The sequence below is a fragment of the Symphalangus syndactylus genome, chromosome 9, assembly GCF_028878055.3.
Source record: "Symphalangus syndactylus isolate Jambi chromosome 9, NHGRI_mSymSyn1-v2.1_pri, whole genome shotgun sequence".
Classification (NCBI taxonomy): Eukaryota; Metazoa; Chordata; class Mammalia; order Primates; family Hylobatidae; genus Symphalangus; species Symphalangus syndactylus.
In genome coordinates, this window is record NC_072431.2 from 71,358,972 (window position 1) to 71,376,517 (window position 17,546).

At 43.9% G+C, this 17,546-nt stretch overlaps 1 pseudogene; it reads left to right on the forward strand.

Moving 5' to 3' along the window:
• Positions 1-12,961: 12,961 nt before the first annotated feature.
• The window catches only part of LOC129489844 (putative postmeiotic segregation increased 2-like protein 2), a 34,608-nt pseudogene continuing 30,023 nt past the window's right edge, over positions 12,962-17,546 (forward strand).

Genomic DNA, 17,546 nt, shown 5'->3' on the forward strand with positions numbered 1-17,546 from the left:
AGACATATGAGCAGCGGCAGCTGGCTGTCTCAGTAAATTATTTAAAAGTGTCTAAAAAGCACCATTTTCAGGCCTCAGGCTTTGCACAGTCTGTTTAGAGCTTTTACCCTGAATGTCATGATTATCAGCAACATGCAGGGGAGGTCCACACATAAACAGCCCTGGCTGCTCAACAAACCCCTGGTCCACAAACTGACATGGTGAAATCCAGTCCAGAGCAGAGCAGGGATTTTCCTTAATCCAAAAAGCAGACAAGCTGGGCACAGTAGCTCATGCTGTAATCACAGCAAGATGGGAGGCTGAGGCAGGAGGATCTCTGGAGGCCAGGAGTTCAAGACTGGGCCGGGAGCTCAGGTTTGATTGGCATTTTGGCCACCACTGCCTAATAGCACTCCTTTAGACATTTGGCTGCCTCAGGAGGAGGAGAAGCAGGTTGGAGTTTCAGTACCATCTCTGCCACTTTTACCCAGACCAGTCTGGGCAACATAGTGAGACACCATCTCTAAAAAAAAAAAAAAAAAAAAAAAAAAAAAAAAAATTCAAAAAGCAGACAACTGTTTAACAAACAGCAAATAAACTTTTTATTAAACTTGATTTTCATGATGTATGATGCAGTAGGTGGGGACTCTGACATCTCTAAATTTATTCCGCAGACATCAAACAACTTGTGTTTTGCTTGGTACTAATGCCACTGCACTAAAAAACAGCTTTTCTGAGAAAAGCAAAGTCTAACAAAATATTTTTTTTATCTCACACTCCAAAAATAAATGATGGGCTCATCTATTTACAAGGAATGTAAATGAATTTACAAATAAACGTAAGACTCTGTGACTACCATTTCTTTTCTTTTTTTTTTTTCTTTGAGACAGAGTCTTACTCACTCTATTACCCAGGCTGGAGTGCAGTGGCACAATCTTGGCTCACTGCAACCAATGCCTTCTGTGGTTCAAGCAATTCTCCTGCCTCAACATCCCGAGTAGCTGGGATTACAGGTGCACGCCACCATGCCTAAGTTTTGTGTTTTTAGTACAGACGGGGTTTTTCCATGTTGGCCTGGCTGGTCTGGAACTCCTGACCTCAAATGATCCTGCCCCCCTCAGACTCCCAAAGTACTGGCATTACAGATATAAGCCGCTGCACCTGGCCTCATTTAATTATTTTCTAATCACACCATTCGCAGGAGTGCCATTTCTTGGGGGAAAATAGTGGGGTGCAGAGGAGTTACACTCCTTATCTGGATCATTCAATAAAAGTGGCAGAGATGGCACTGAAATTTCAATCTGCTTCTCCTCCTCCTGAGGCAGCCAAATGTCTAAAGAAGTGCTATTAGGCAGTGGTGGCCAAAATGCCCTTCAAACCTGGGCTAACCCAAGGCAACAGAATAAACTTGAGGACAGTAGCACATTAAGAACCAGGCTGGGCATGGTGGCTCACACCTGTAATCTCAATGCTTTGGGAGGCTGAGGCTGGAGGTTCACTTGAGGCCAGGATATTGAGACCAGGTCTCATAATAAGGGCAACATAATAAGAACCGGTCTCTACAAAAATAAAATGATTAGCCAGGCGTAATGTCACTCACCTGTAATCCCAGCCACTTGGGAAACTGAGGTGGGAGGATCCCTTGAGGCCAGGAATTGGAGGCTGCAGTGAGCTATGATTGTGCTGCTGCACTTCAGCCTGGGCAACAGAGTGAGATCTTGTTTCCATAAACAAGAAAAAAGAGCCAAGATTAGATGGAATAGTACCAATACTGAAAATACAAAAATTAAAGTGTAAGCTATGATAAAGGCTGTTTGGGAAATCAGTGATGCTCCAGGTACTAATCAGAGCGCTAACCTTGGCATTTGCAGTTAACCTTGGTTTCCCAGTCTTGTGCATCACCTGGAAGGTCCACAGCAAGGTCATCAGTTAGACCCCCACACAGAGGGGTAGCCCCACCAGTTTGCACAACTCGAAGGAACATGATTGACGCAGACAGCAGTATGCGTAGTACCTTCGAGAGTCATATGGTACGGTAGCCCTGTAGGAGTGGTTGGCATATTAACAAATGCCGCAGCTAGTGAACAAGTCTAGCTCACTGCCTAGCATTTGTATCTTGATGTGGACTTGTTGCTTTCTCTATCCAATGTCAAATATGCCATGGCGCTTGCAATGTGTCAGGTATCTCATATCTTTTTTTCTTTTGAGATTGGATCTTGCTTCATCACCCAGGCAGGAGTGCAGTGCCGCGACCATGGCTCACTGTGTCCTTGACCTCTTGGGCTCAAATGATCCTCCCACCTCAGCCTCCCAGAGAGTAGCTGGGACTACAGGTGCACACCACCATGCCCAGTTAGTTTTTAAAATTTTTTGTAGAGATGAGGTTTGTTGCCCAGGCTGGTTTCAAACTACTGAACTCAAGCAATTCTTCCACTTCAGCCTCAAAAAGTGCTGAGATTACAGGCATGAGCCACCACGCTGGGCCCTCATGTCTCTTCAGGGAAAAAAGGGCCCCATTTACAATTGCAAATATGAATAACAGGAATAAAAAGAAAGTGAAGTATTAGATAAATCCAAGGATAAAATATCAAATTTGATAATTGCTTGAAGCCACCAAATACTCTATAAGGAATCAAGGGAAAGTAATTTCTGAAACTGTTCAATGAGTGTTTCGGCAAGAATTTATTTTAATTGCTTTATAAATTGCTTTAATCCTATTTTTAGGGAATCACTAGGAGCCTAAAAGGGTCACTTAAAATTTTCACTTATGCTTAACTAAATTTTATGGAGAAAATTACATGTTTTAATAGTAGTCACAGAATTGTGGACCTGAAAAGGTCTCAAAATTTGTCCTTCTAAAATAGCAAAGGTCTGTGACTCAGTATCACTTAATTTTCACAATAGCCCTGTGAAGGAATTATAATTATTCTCACATTACAGATGAGAGATCTGACCCTCAAAGAGTTTGAATTATTTGCCAAGTCAGCAATTTCATGGAAAGATCCTGCCATCTTCATCTTTCCATTCCCAGGGTCTGGCAGAGGACAGACATTCCACATGTTATTCCAGGTGTTCTCAAAGTCTGCTCTCTGGCTGGGCATTGTGGTTCATGCCTATAATTTCAGGTCTTTGGGCGGCTAAGGCAGGAGGATTGCTTGAATGCAGGAGTTCGAGACCAGCCTGGGCAATGTAGCTAGACGTTATCGCTACCAAAAAAAAATTGTTTTTTAAATTGTTGTCCCCCAATTAGCAGCATCACCATCACCTGGGAACTTATTAGAAATGCAAATTCTCAGGCTCACTCCAGACCTCCTGACTCAGACATTCTGGGTACAAGAAGACCTATCTTTTTTTTTTTTTTCTTTTTTTTTGAGACAGAGTCTCACTCTGTCACCCAGGGTGGAGTGCAGTGGCGTAATCTCTGCTCACTGCAACCTCCACCTCCCAGGTTCGAGAGATTCTCCTGCCTCCCAAGTAGCTGCGATTACAGGTACCTGCCACCATGCCCAGCTAATTTTTGTATTTTTAATAGACACAGGGTTTCACCATGTTGGCCAGGCTGGTCTTGAACTCCTGACCGCAGGTGATGCGCCCACCACGGCCTCCCAAAGTGCTGGGATTATAGGCATGAGCCACCATGGCAGGCTAGTTTTGAGAGTTCTTTTAACACTCTAGAGACAAGTAATCTGTCAGCGATGTGATTTGCAAATATTTTCTCCCAGTCTGTAGCTTGTCTTTTTATTTTCTTCATGGTGTTTTCGTAGAGCAAAACTTTTTTTTTGACGTTTGACGTTTTATATCATATCAATAACTACATACTGTACAAAATCTGTCTCCCAACCTGCCGGGCAGGCAGTGTGGTGGCCAAGAGCAGTGTAGAAAACCAGGTTTCTTGTCCCATAAGAGGACAGAAAAGAGGGTTTTGCAGTTAAGGAAAAATAGAATCAAAACCCAACATGATGGAAGAGAAGCCCTGAATCTGCATCAGATGGAGGGGCCATGGGCAATGCCGCAACTTGGCCACTGCTGCAGCACCAGTAGGAGGATTCCTGTGATTCCTGGTGGGGGCGGGGGGATGGGTCTGGGGTCAGTTCACGAGTTTATTGATTGATTGATTGATGGAGACAGTGGAGTCTTGCTCCGTTGCCCAGGCTGGACTGCAGTGGCGTGATTTCGGCTCACTGCAACCTCTGTCTCCCAGGTTCAAGTGATTATCACGCCTTGGCCTCCAGAGTAGCTGGGATTACAGGGGCCCGCCACCACACCTAGCTAACTTTTGTATTTTTAGTACAGACAGGGTTTCACCATGTTGGCCAGACTGGTCTTGAACCCCTGACCTCAGGTGATCTGCCCGCCTCGGCCTCTCAAAGTGCTGCGATTACAGGTGTGACCCACTGTAACTAGCCTCCAGATGTAAGTATTTCAAAATAGCTGGAAGAGGGAATTTTGAATGTTCTCACCACAAAGAAAAGATAAATGTTTGAGATGATGGATATGCTAATTACCTTAATCTGATCATTACACAATATGTACATGTATCAAACCATCACACTGTACCCCATAAATATGTACAGTTATCATGTGTCCATGAAAAATAAAACTTACAAAAACAAAAGAGGTGTGATGTCACATATCTTGAAAACCTTTCACCACTCCCAATTGATTGAGGAATTGTTTAGCATGGCATTCAGAACTCTGAGATTCTGGCTACATTCTATATTTCCCGTCTTACCTCAAGGGAACCATCCCCAACCTTTTTGGCACAAGGGACAGGTTTTATGGAAGACAATTTTTCCACAAGAGGGAATGGCAGGGGACATGGTTTCAGGATGAAACTGTTTCACCTCAGATCACCAGGCATTAGATTCTCATAAGGAGTGCACAACCTAGATCTGTTGCATGCACAGTTCACAATAAGGTTCATGCTATTTTGAGAATCTAATGCTGCTGCTGATCTGGCAGGAGGTGGAGCTCAGGTGGGAATGCATTTCTGCCCACTGCTCACCCATCTGGTTCCTAACAGGCCACAGGCTGGGACCTGTGCCAAGGGATGCTAGAGGTTATCTCACTCCCATTCTACAGGAAACTTATCATCCCCAATCATATTCATGCTGCCAATCTTTGTCTTACCATCCCTTCAATCTAGAATTCTTTATAACCCCTTTCCTATCTATAAGACCCCAACTTATTTCCAAGCCCATTCTCAATGTCATCTTCCCATGAATTCAGTAAAAGCTAAGCATCTTTACCTAAACTTTAAATCAATTATTGGATTTCTTATATGTTTTATAACACATGAGCAACTAAACTGTTTCTAAGCTGAGCACTTACTATGTACTAGCCTTCATATATTGAGTCTTGAAACACATGCTATATATTAGGCTGTTCTTGCATTGCTATAAACAAATTTCTGAGACTGAGTAGTTTTATGAATAAAAGAGGTTTAACTGGCTCATGGTTCTGCAGACTGTACAGGAAGCACAATGCTGGCATCTGCTCAGCTTCTGGGGAGGCATCCAAAAGCTTTTACTCATGGCAGAAAGGGAGGTGGGAGCAGACACATCACAGGGCAAAGACAGGAGCAAGAGAAAGGGGTGCTGGGAGAGGTGCCACACATTGTTAAATAACCAGATCTTGTGAGAACTCACTATCACAATGGCAGCACCAGGGGATGGTGCTAAACCATTCATGAGAAATCCACTTCCATGATCCCATCACCTCCCACCAAGCTCCACTTCCAACACTGGGAAATGGGCAGGGACAAATATCCAAACCATGTCACCCTACCGCACAGACACTGCTATTATCTCTACTTTTACAGAGCAAGAAACCAAATTTAATTGGAAGGGCTTAGACTTTCCCCAGGTCACATAGCAAACAGGAAAGCTAGGAATCTAACCCAGATCAACTGACGCCAGAGCCTGTTTTTATTTAAAATACTATTTGGTACACCCTCAAATGACAGAAGTTTCATTTAACTTTAATGCTGAATATGTAGGCCGCAGTTGGTGATCAATAAATGTCTTGAAGGAGAGAGAATAGAGTATCATCAGACTTCCCCAAAGTTCACCAAGGAAACCAGGGGACTCCTTTGTAATTTGGCTGAAGTAACTATCCAGTCAACATTGAATCAAATGTGAATTGAATTGAGTCACCCCAAGTAATAGAGCTAGATATGTCTCATGAATTGAAGTGGCAACAGGACAGACTAGGGAAGTAATTCAGTCAACTCAGAAGAAAAAAAAACTTACTACTGTCCCCATTGTAAAGACAGATAAACTGAGGCACCATGCAGTTTAACAATTCATGTTCACATAGTCAGGCTCCACAGCTCACTCTTAACCATCCTGTAATTCTGTCGACTCTATGCCCAGTCACTGAGGCACTTGCATGGCACATCCTGGCCCCTTAGAGCTTAGAACCTGGGTTTCATTTCCTGCTCTACAACTGTATAATTTAACAATTTTCCTCTGAATTTATCGGATTCTAACCTATATATCTCAAATTATATTAATATTACTAAATCTTAAAGGGGGCTGTGATGCCTTTAGACTGTAGAAATATTAACCTATAAACAAAGGACTATATGAGGTTAAGCAGTATTCAAATTTCTATGTGCTTTAAAACATTGAGGCAATGTACTGAGAAACACACCTAAAAAACTGCAACCCATCTATTCTCAACAAAAATTTAGACACTGTTATCTCTTCAAAATAAGCTATCTAGTGCTATTTATGCATATACTTACATATATCAACAGTATTTTACATGCTCATAATCTTAAAAATAAAAAGTGTCAAAATTATAGGCATTATACATTTCTGTGGGCTTGAAAAAAAGATACAATACAGATAATTTCTTTAAAGTAGTCAATAAAACACATAAACTTCTAGAGCAATCACTAACAAAAAAGTTCATACCAAAGGTTGTAATACTAGGAATAAAAGACGTCTCAACACTGCAGGTTCTTAAAGGCTAAAGTTGATAAAGCCTCGTTTTTGAATGTGAATCTTGGCCTTAAAGAATTACACACATGATCCTCCCCTTCCTTTTCCTGTTGGCAAAGATGTAGTGACGCACCAGGTTTCCTCATGCAGATGACAATACTCTTGAAAATAGTGGCAGAGAAATAAAATGAAGGGAAAATGGTTCACTTAATGACCTCCTAAATTGGAACTTATTACTCCCATGACTCTTGCATATCTCCAGAACGGTATCTAAGTGAGATGAAATGGCTGTTTGCTACCAATACTTTATCTGATGCTTCATTTTTTGATTCCTTGAATAACTACTTACAATGCATTAACAGGATCGTGAAAGCACAGCTATTCAAGGAACTAAATAAATAAGCAACGAATTTTTTTTCTCATCTCTAAAACAGCATGGACCGATTATTTTTAAAATACAACACACTGACAAGCAGTTCATAGAAGCAACAGCATAAGCAAATGAAGAGGAACAAGAAGATGAAAACAAGAAGAAAAAGCCAACTGGAAAAAAGGAAAAAGAACAGGTGAGGGAATCAGTCCTATTATACTTTTTCCCCCTCCCTGATTCACGAAATTTGAAAAAGTGCAAGACTATCACAACAAAAAGCAACCAAAAAGATACACAAGTAGACTCCCCCTAAATTTTGTTGAGTGAGATAATGCTCCATCACTTGGCTCAAGTGCCAGCAGGAGGAGGGTGCCCTTCAGATTCTGCAGGAGAAGGGGCAGGAGGACCCCTTGCCCTGGCTGTGCCTCCACTGCATCCACTGAGGCCTGCGGTACAGCACCTGCAGCTTCCTCCACCCCAGACTGCAGCGGGCCCCACAAGGCTCCTGCTCCCCCTTCCCAGCCCCCAGACTTGCTGCTGCCACCACTAGACACCGATGCCAATACAACCACCCCTGCCGTCACCCTCAATGCACTGGTCCATGCTGCAAAGCTCCTACCATTTGGCCACTGCCACAGCCCTTCCCTCACCCTGGCCACAGCTGGCCAACTCTTACCCCCCCGGTGTGCTGCAGTCTCCACCACCACCACCAACTTCAGCAAGGCCAGCTGCAGTGTCACAAGTTCCAGCCTCCAGCATGTGGCAGGTCGCTATTCCTTCTGGCATGGAGCAGCTAGGTAGAAAAAGTCAGAAAAACCTAGAACAAGATGCAGGGAGTGGTAGCATTAGAGCGTCACCTTGTCATAATGGCCACTGGGTGGCAGAGGCGGTTTCAGCCAAGGCACTCACGCCCACCCTCCAAAGCGCAGCCTCTCCTTCTGGCCCAAGTTTGCCGCTGGGCACTGGGGCTGCACTCCTCGCAGAGCAGGAATACCACAAACTCAGGACCAGCCAGGCCTACCCAAGTGCCTGTTCCCTTCCTGACACCTCCACCCACAGGGCCCTGTCTCTCCACGGTGTCCCCACGCCTGGGGGTTCCGGTCGGTCTCCACGACACAGAGCGAGAGGGCATGGGCTGGTAACCAGGACAGGGTGGGGGCCCCCGCAGTTCTCAGGATTCCCGCGGAAACGCTGTGCACCCTCCCAAGTCACCCTTTAGAGTCTGGAGTCTGGGGAGAGAAGGACAGCTCCTTCCTTGGAGGCCACCACTGTAGCTGCCACCCCTGCCACCAGCAGCGCAGCCCCTGATAGTGCCCCTAATCCACCACCCCCCACTGGCAGTACAGCCCCCATAGCACCCTTAACCTGCCTCTCACTGCCAGCAGTGTAGCCCCTGGATACGGCTCTAAACATCCCCACCCAGAGTAGCACACGATAACGTTCCCAACCCACACCCAGCCGTGGGCAGCAGAACCCTGGATATATCATCCCAAACCCACTCCCCACTGCAGGCAGTGATACCCCAAATATCGCACCCAACCTGCTCCCTGCTGTGGGCAGTGCAGCCCGATACACCCCCAACCAGCACTCCCGCCATAAGCAATCTGGCCCCCAATTTTGCCCCAACCAATCCTCTCACACTCACCCGCACCACCGCGGGCAGTGTAGCCCCTTTAGCACCCCTAACCCATCCCCTGCCACGGACATTGCAGCCCCTGAGAGTGCCCCCAACCCGCTTCCCACTGTGGGCACTGCACCCACGGATAGCATCCCTAACCAACTCCCCCATCCCCCGCCATGGGCATTGCAGCCCCGGAGAGGGCCCCCAACCTGCTCCCCACCATGAGCACTGCACCCATGGGTAGTGTCCCCAACCAGCTCCCCCAACCCCAGCCACGGGCATTGCAGCCCCGGACAGTGCTCCCCAACCTATTCCCTACTATGGGTACTGTGTCCCCAACCAGCTCCCCCAGTGCGGGGCAGTGCACCCACAGATAGCGTCGCCAACCAACCCCCCAATGATCCGGATAGCTCACCCACCCTGGACTCCGGCGTGCCGCAGACTTTGTGGAGGTTGGGCCACCAACCACAGCGAGGCGAGCCCAGGCTCGAGCCTCCACCATGCGGGAAGCAGCTACTCCTGGCTAGTCGGTCTCCGCTTCTTCGAAGCCAGCATGCGGCAGCTGCCCCCCTCAGACGCAATAGAGCTTCGAATGGCACGGTGCTCCACGTAGCATACTTTATATTTGGAAAAATATGCAAATGAGGTTCCTGGACTACATGTTCTGATTGGCTAAGAGAAAAAACCCTACACCTGCTCTGATTGGACTTTATCATCATGTTCTGATTGGTTGTCATAAGATTTACTCTCATCCAATCAGAACATGACGATAAAGTCCAATCAGAGCAGGCCTAGAGTTTTTCCCTCATCCAGTCAGAACAGAACAGGTAGTCCAGGACCCATATTTGCATATTTTCGGGATATAAAATATGCTAAGCGGGGGAGTCTTGCTATTTCAGGCTTTTCTGCGTGTGTTCAGCCGGGTGTTTGGTGTTCGGCTTAGAGGAGGAGAAAGCGGAGCGGTTCTTGTGCAGCACGCTGGAAGCTGGAGGCTGGAGCGTGCAGCCTGCGGGAGCCGCGGCTCACTTCGCTATGGGTTTGTGGCGGCGACTGTGGGTTTCTGGCGGCGACTGAGACTGCATGGCAGTGAGAGTGGTAAAAAGGCCGCAAGGTAGGTGTACTATCTGGGGCTGCACTGCCGGTGGCGGGGGCTGGGTTGGGGCCATATCGGGGCGAACTGCCCATGGCATGGGGGTGGTTGGGTGCCCTATCAGGGGTGTCACTACCCGTGGCCTGGAGTGGGTTTGGGGCGCTATCCGGGGCACAGTTGGGGGGCTAGTTGGGGTGCTATTCGTGGTGCTATTCGTGGATGCACTGCCTGTGGCGGAGGACTGGTTGGGTGTGCTCTGCAGGGCGTCACTTCCCGTGGTGCTGAGGGGGGAATCCAGGCCTAGGCCGCTGGCCAGCGGGTCAGGCAGAGGTGGTGAGGGATGGCAGAACCTTCTTGGAAGTTATCTTGGGGCCTGCTGTGTTTGTGTTTTCTCGCTCATGAATGTAGGAACATTGGCTAAGAGGTGTTCAGAGTGAATTCTAGTTCTGTCTGGGGCTGAGAAAGTTCCAGTAGTTCCGTGTGTTTTCTTTCAAGAAATGTTAGTTCAGAGCTTCTGTTCGTTTTTCTTTTTTTTTTTTTTATTATACTTTAGGGTTTTAGGGTACATGTGCACAATGTGCAGGTTTGTTACATATGTATCCATGTGCCATGTTGATTTCCTGCACCCATTAACTCGTCATTTAGCATTAGGTGTATCTCCTAATGCTGTCCCTCCCCCCACCCCACAACAGTCCCAGGAGCGTGATGTTCCCCTTCCTGTGTCCATGAGTTCTCATTGCTCAATTCCCACCTATGAGTGAGAACATGCAGTGTTTGGTTTTTTGTCCTTGCGATAGTTTACTGAGAATGATGTTTTCCAGTTTCATCCATGTCCCTACAAAGGACACGAACTCATCATTTTTTATGTGCCACATTTTCTTAATCCAGTCTATCGTTGTTGGACATTTGGGTTGGTTCCAACTCTTTGCTATTGTGAATAGTGCCGCAATAAACATACGTGTGCATGTGTCTTTATAGCAGCATGATTTATAGTCCTTTGGGTATATACCCAGTAATGGGATGGCTGGGTCAAATGGTATTTCTAGTTCTAAATCCCTGAGGAATCGCCACACTGACTTCCACAATGGTTGAACTAGTTTACAGTCCCACCAACAGTGTAAAAGTGTTCCTATTTCTCCACATCCTCTCCAGCACCTGTTGTTTCCTGATTTTTTAATGATGGCCATTCTAACTGGTGTGAGATGGTATCTCACTGTGGTTTTGATTTGCATTTCTCTGATGGCCAGTGATGAGGAGCATTTCTTCATGTGTTTTTTGGCTGCATAAATGTCTTCTTTTGAGAAGTGTCTGTTCATGTCCTCTGCCCACTTTTTGATGGGGTTGTTTGTTTTTTTCTTGTAAATTTGTTTGAGTTCATTGTAGATTCTGGATATTAGCCCTTTGTCAGATGAGTAGGTTGCAAAAATTTTCTCCCATTGTGTAGGTTGCCTGTTCACTCTGGTGATAGTTTCTTTTGCTGTGGAGAAGCTCTTTAGTTTAATGAGATCCCATTTGTCGATTTTGGCTTTTGTTGCCATTGCTTTTGGTGTTTTAGACATGAAGTCCTTGCCCACGCCATTTTTCAATCAGACTTTTTTTTTTGTTTTCTGGAGTTCTTTTGGTATTGAGTTGTTTGAAATCCTGTATGTTCTGGTTTTGAATCCCTTGTGGGGTGGGGAGTTTGCAAATACTGTGTCCCATTCTGTGTGTTGTCTCCTTTCTTTTTCCGTTTCTGTGCCAAAAGCTTTTTAGGATGACAGAATTCCGTTTATTTTTGCTTTGGTCACCTGTGCTTTTGAGGTCTTAACCCAAAAACTTTTGCCTAGACCGGGGTCCTGGAGTGTTTCCACAAGGTTTTATTCCAGTAGTTTCGTGGTTTCAGGTCTTCAGTGTAAGTGTTTAATCCATTTGATTTGATTTTAACGTATAGTGAGAGATAGGGGCCTAGTCTAATTATTGGGCATGAAGTTAGTTTTTTCAGCACCGTTGGTGGAAAAGACTGCCGTTTCTCCATTGTTGGTATTTTCTGGGTGTCTTTGTCAAAGATGAGTTAGCTGTGAGTGTCTGTAGACCTGGGTTCTCTGTTCCCTTCCATTGATCTACGTGTCTGTTTCCAGGACATGGCTATGCAGATGAGGTTACTACAGCTTCCTAGTACATTTGGAAGTCAGGTAGTGTGGTAACTCCAGCTTTATCCTTTTGGCTCAGGATTGCTTTGACTATTCAAGATCTTTTGTGGCTCCATAGAAATTTTAGGATATTTTTTCTATTTCTGAAGGTCATTGGCATTCTGATAGGGATTGCATTGAATGTGTTCATTGCTGGGGCTACTGTTGTCATATTGAGCATCTTAATTCTTCCAGTCTGTAACCATGGAAGAGCTTTTTATTTTGTGTGTCTTTTTCCATTTCTTTCTTTGGTGTGTTACAGTTTTCTTTGCATACATGTTTCACATGTTTGACTAAATGGATTCTTAGGTGTTTTATATTGATTGCAGTTATTGTAAATGAGATTACATTCCTGATTTCTTTTTCGGATTATTTCCTCTTGGTGAATATAAATGCTACTGATTTTTGTATGTTGATATTTTGTGTCCTACAAATTTACAAAAATTAATCACTTCTGCCTGTTTGTGGTGGATTCGTTAGGTTTATCTAAGTGTATGATTGTGTCATCTGTACAAGGCTAGTTTGATGCCTGCCATTTCTATGTAGAAGCCTTGCTTTTCCCTTTCTCTTTCCTGCCTTTCCCTTTCCTTTTCTCCTTTTTCCTTTTTCCCCTTTCGTTTATTCCCCTTTCCTTTCTTCCTCTTTTCTTTTATCTTTACATTCCTTTCCATTCTGTTCGTCTATCCATTCTTTTGCTGAATTGCTCTGGCCCTGAATTGCACTGGGGATTATGTTGAATGAGAGTGATGAAAGGGAAAATGATCCTGATCTGTCTTCTCCAGGACCTGAATGTGCACTCACCAGGCGGCTGCAGCAGTGGTGCTCCATGCCTCCAAACATGCCATCCAGGAACATGGAGTCCTGACCCAGACAGCACAGAGAGAAGTTGGCACCTTTTACACGGATGTGGAGGTCTCCAGATGGCGTCAGGAGATGCTGCTCAAGTGGCCAGTGTTCCCGAATCCAGCAAGCCCAGAAAGGCATCGCACACCATAGACACCCAGCAGTCCTTCATCAGGTACTGGAATAGGAACCCTCAAGCCATGCCCCAGCCCTGCCACCTGTGGTTGTGGTCTGCACCCAGGAGTCCTGCTGATGCCACTTCGCTGGGCCTGCAGGAGCCTAGCAATGGGGGCCAGGTCCAGGCTGGTAGCTGGGGAGCCAGCCAGTGAGCCAGAAGCGGTGAGAGCTGTTAGAACCTTTTTTGAGGTCATCCTGGGGTTCCCTGGTTTGGATATTTTCCCATTCATGAGTGTAAGAGCATTGGCTAAGAGAAGTGTTCATAATGGTCCTTCCTGATTTCTAGTTTTAGCAGTGGCTAGGAGGGTTCCAGTGGTTCCATGTGCCTGCTGTGACTTTGTATCCCCCAGTGTCAAATGTCTGTTTGGCTCCGTTTGTTTTGGCATTTATTTTGTGGTACTGTCTGTTAATATTGATAAGCAAAATTGGCCTATAGTCATCAAATTGTCTTTAAATTGGATCATTTCCTTTATTTTGCTTTCTGTATGTACATCGTTACTCTCTTCCATTTTTTTAGATTGCATACAGACCGTGGCAAATTTCCATTCCATCTTCATTTCTCATATGCGCACGCTGGATGCACAGCCTAGAGTCCCACTTTGGTAGTCCCTTAGCAGCATTGCACAAGTGTTGGTTGTGAGATGTTCATTATTTCTTTATACAGGTATCATGCTTTCTGTGATGAATTGACTTGAGAATAGTTTACAAGTGTAGTTTTCAGTTTCCCAAATATATATGCTTTGGGGTGATGATTTTATTGCATTTTTCTAGGGTATAGGCTACCTTTCGATTGTTGAGGACAGCTTTCGGGACTCATTCAGAAATCCCAGAAATGAATGTCCTCTCTCTTTGTAGGGTTCTAACCATGCCCATTAGATAACGCTTACTGAGTTTTTTTTTCCTTTTCCTTTTTGTTGTTTGTTTTTGTATTTGTTTCAGATGGAGTCTTGCTCTTGTTGCCCAGGCTGGAGTGCAGTGGTGCAATTTCGGGTCTCTGCGACCTCTGCCTCCCAGGTTCAAGTGATTCTCCTGCCTCAACCTCCCAGAGTAGCTGGGACTACAGGCACACACCACCACACCCAGCTAATTTTTGTAATTTTAGTAGAGACTGGGTTTCACCATGTTGGCCAGGCTAGTCTCAAACTCCTGACCTCTGATGATCCACCCACCTCGGCCTCCCAAAGTGCTAGGATTGCAGGCATGAGCCGCCGCACCTGACCTTACTGAGTTTTGACTGCTTCATCAGTCCTTACTAAAGTCTTGGTCTGCTTAATGTATAAATATCCAACCAAGGTATGTAATTTCTCTTCATGATTACAGACTTACCAGTTTTTCTTATTTTTTACCAGTTTCCTTTATAAGCTTCACTGTTTCCATATTTGTTAATATGTTTTACGTTCACAGAGGTTCAACGCTAGTTTACATATATTAACAGTATTAGATATTAAACTTGTTGTATTGGCGAGTACAACTTGTTTATATATGTGGTAAACAACATTATGTTTTGAGGTATGTACACATTTTGAAAAGCCTAAATCAAGCTATTTTATGTTTTAGCTTACTTCATGTACTTTTTTGTTTTACGTGTGGTGAGGACATGGAAAGTCTATTCTGGGGGATTTTTAGGTATACAATTCAGTTATTAATGCTAGCCCTGATGCTGCGAGTAGCTTTCTTGAACTCTCCTGTCAAGCTGGAATTTTATACACTTTGCCTGACATCTTCCCAATCCCCCCACCAGCCAGCCTTTGGTAACTACCATTTCAGTTTTTGCTTCTTGGAGGTAGGTTTTTTTAGATGCCACACATAAGTGAAATCATGTGGTATTGGTTTTAGTGTGCCTGGTTCATTTCACTTAACCTTATGATTTCCAGGTTCATCTGGGTTGTCACAAATGATCGAATTTTATTATGGCACAGCAGTGTTTCATCCTGTGTATGTACCACCTTTTGTCTATCGTGACCCATCACCAGCATTTGGAGTGAATGCTGTAATAAATATGAGAGTGCAGATGTTTCTTTAACATACTGATTGCATTTCTTTTAGATAGATAACCAGTAGTGGGATTGCTAGATCATATGGATTCACTTTTAGTTTTGGAGGAACATTCGTCCTGTATTCCATAGTGGCTAGACCGATTTATATTCCCGCCAACAGTGTTCAAGGGTTCCCTTTTCTTCACATCCTCGTCAACACTCGTTATCATTTGTCTTTTTTATAGCAGCCATTCTGATGTGTGAGGTGATACCTGATTGTGGTTGTGATTCACTTTTCCTTAGTGATTAGTGAGTTGATCCTCTTTTTTCATATATCTGTTAGCCATTAGCATGTTTTCTTTTGAAAAATGTCTATTCAGTTTCTTTGCCCATGTTTATCAATCTGCTTATTTATTTTCTTACTAATGAGGTTTACATATACATGTGTATGTGTGCATCTAAATATATATACACATACACATATATCTCCTGTATGTATATGGTATTAACCCTCTACCAGATGTATGGTTTGCAACTGTTGTCTTTCATTGTATAGGTTTTCTATCCAATCTGTTGATTGTTTCCTTGGCTGTCGCTCAGGAGCTATTTTGTTGGATGCAATTCCATTTGTCTATTTCTGCTTTTGTTGCCTATGCTTTGAGGGTCATGTCCAAAAAATTATTGTCCAGCTCAATGTCATGGAGCTTTTCTCCTATAGCTTCTTCTAGTACTACAGTTTCAAGTCTGTCTTTGAAGTTTTCGATTCATTATTTTAATATGCTGTGAGAGGAGCTTCTGATTTTACTCTCCTGCATGTGGATATATCCAGTTTTCCCAGTGTCTTCTGTGGAAGAGAGTGTGATTTCTGTATTGCGTGTTTTCGAAATCTTTGTTGAAAATAGACTCCTGGATGGGTGCAGTGGCTCATTCCTATAATCCCAGCACTTTGAGGGGCCGAGGTGGGTGGATCATCTGAGCCCAGGAGTTCAAGACCAGCCTGGGCAACATGACAAAACCCCATTTCTACAAAAAAACAAAAACAAAAAACAAAAATTACCTGGGTATGGTGGCATATGCCTGTAGTCTCAACTACTCAGGAGTGATTCCCCCACCTCAGCCTGGGAGGCACAGGTTGCAGTGAGATGAGATTGTACCATGCACTTCCACCTGGGTGAAAGAGCCAGAGGTCCCTGTCTGAAAAAAGATAGACTTCGGTGATTTTTTCCTAGGTTGTTAAGTTGGATTTTGCTTTTATAATTGTCTTCAACTTTCTTACTGTTCTTTTCAATTCTTTATCTAGCTTCTGGGGTCAAATACTTAACTCATTTTGTTGTCAGAAACATATAGAAACTATGGATAACTTTCAGATAGTGTTTTAGTTGTATTACACTAGTTTTGATTTTGTGTTTAATATTTTTGTATTTGTATTGTCTGTCATCTATTACATTTTGAATTCGGTTTGTGATTTGTGTCTGTAAGCTACTCCTTGTTTGAGCTTTGTTTTCTCAGGTTTTCCAACCTGTGTTTATAAAATTCCTATTAGTAAGGGTTAATTTCTAATTGCCAGGTGATCAGATAATATCGTTTCAATAACTATGATTGTGACTGAGCATACAATTTATTTTTTTCAGGGTACATAGGATAATTTGATACATTTTTATAATTTGTAAACATCATATCAGTCAGAGTACCTGGAATATCCATCCCCTTAAAAAAATTGTCATTTCCTTATACTAGCATAACGTCCTTTTTATGCTAGCATAATTCTACCTATTTTGTAATGTACAATAGATTATTTTAAATCATAGTCATCCTATGGAGCTATCTAACACTAGGCCTCACCTCTTCTATCAAATAGTGTATTTGTAGCCATTAGTCAACTTCTCTTTATCTCCCCTCCTGCTTCTCATCCCAGCCTCTCGTAACCACCAATCTACCCTCTATCTTCTGGAGACCCATTTTTGTTGCACCCACGTGTGAGTGAGAACATTTATTGTGTCTTTCTGCATGTGGCTTATTTCATTAAACATTCTGTGTTTGATGGAATAGACCACCCATTCTATCCCAATAGACCTAATGGATAGACCTCCCATTTTATCCATGTGGCTGCAAATGACAAGATTTTATTCTTTTCTATGGCTGCACAATATTCTTACTGTGTACCATGTTTCCTTTATCCATTAATTCCTAAAATGAGCATTTAGGTTGTTTGCATGTTTTGGCTGCAGTGATTAGTACTGCAACAAACATGGGAGTGCAGATATCTTAGAGGTATTGATTTCCTTACTTTTGGATACATACTCCATAGTGGAATTGGTGGATCATGTGGCTAATTCTACTCTCAGTGTAGTGAGTGATATGGTTTAGATTTGTGT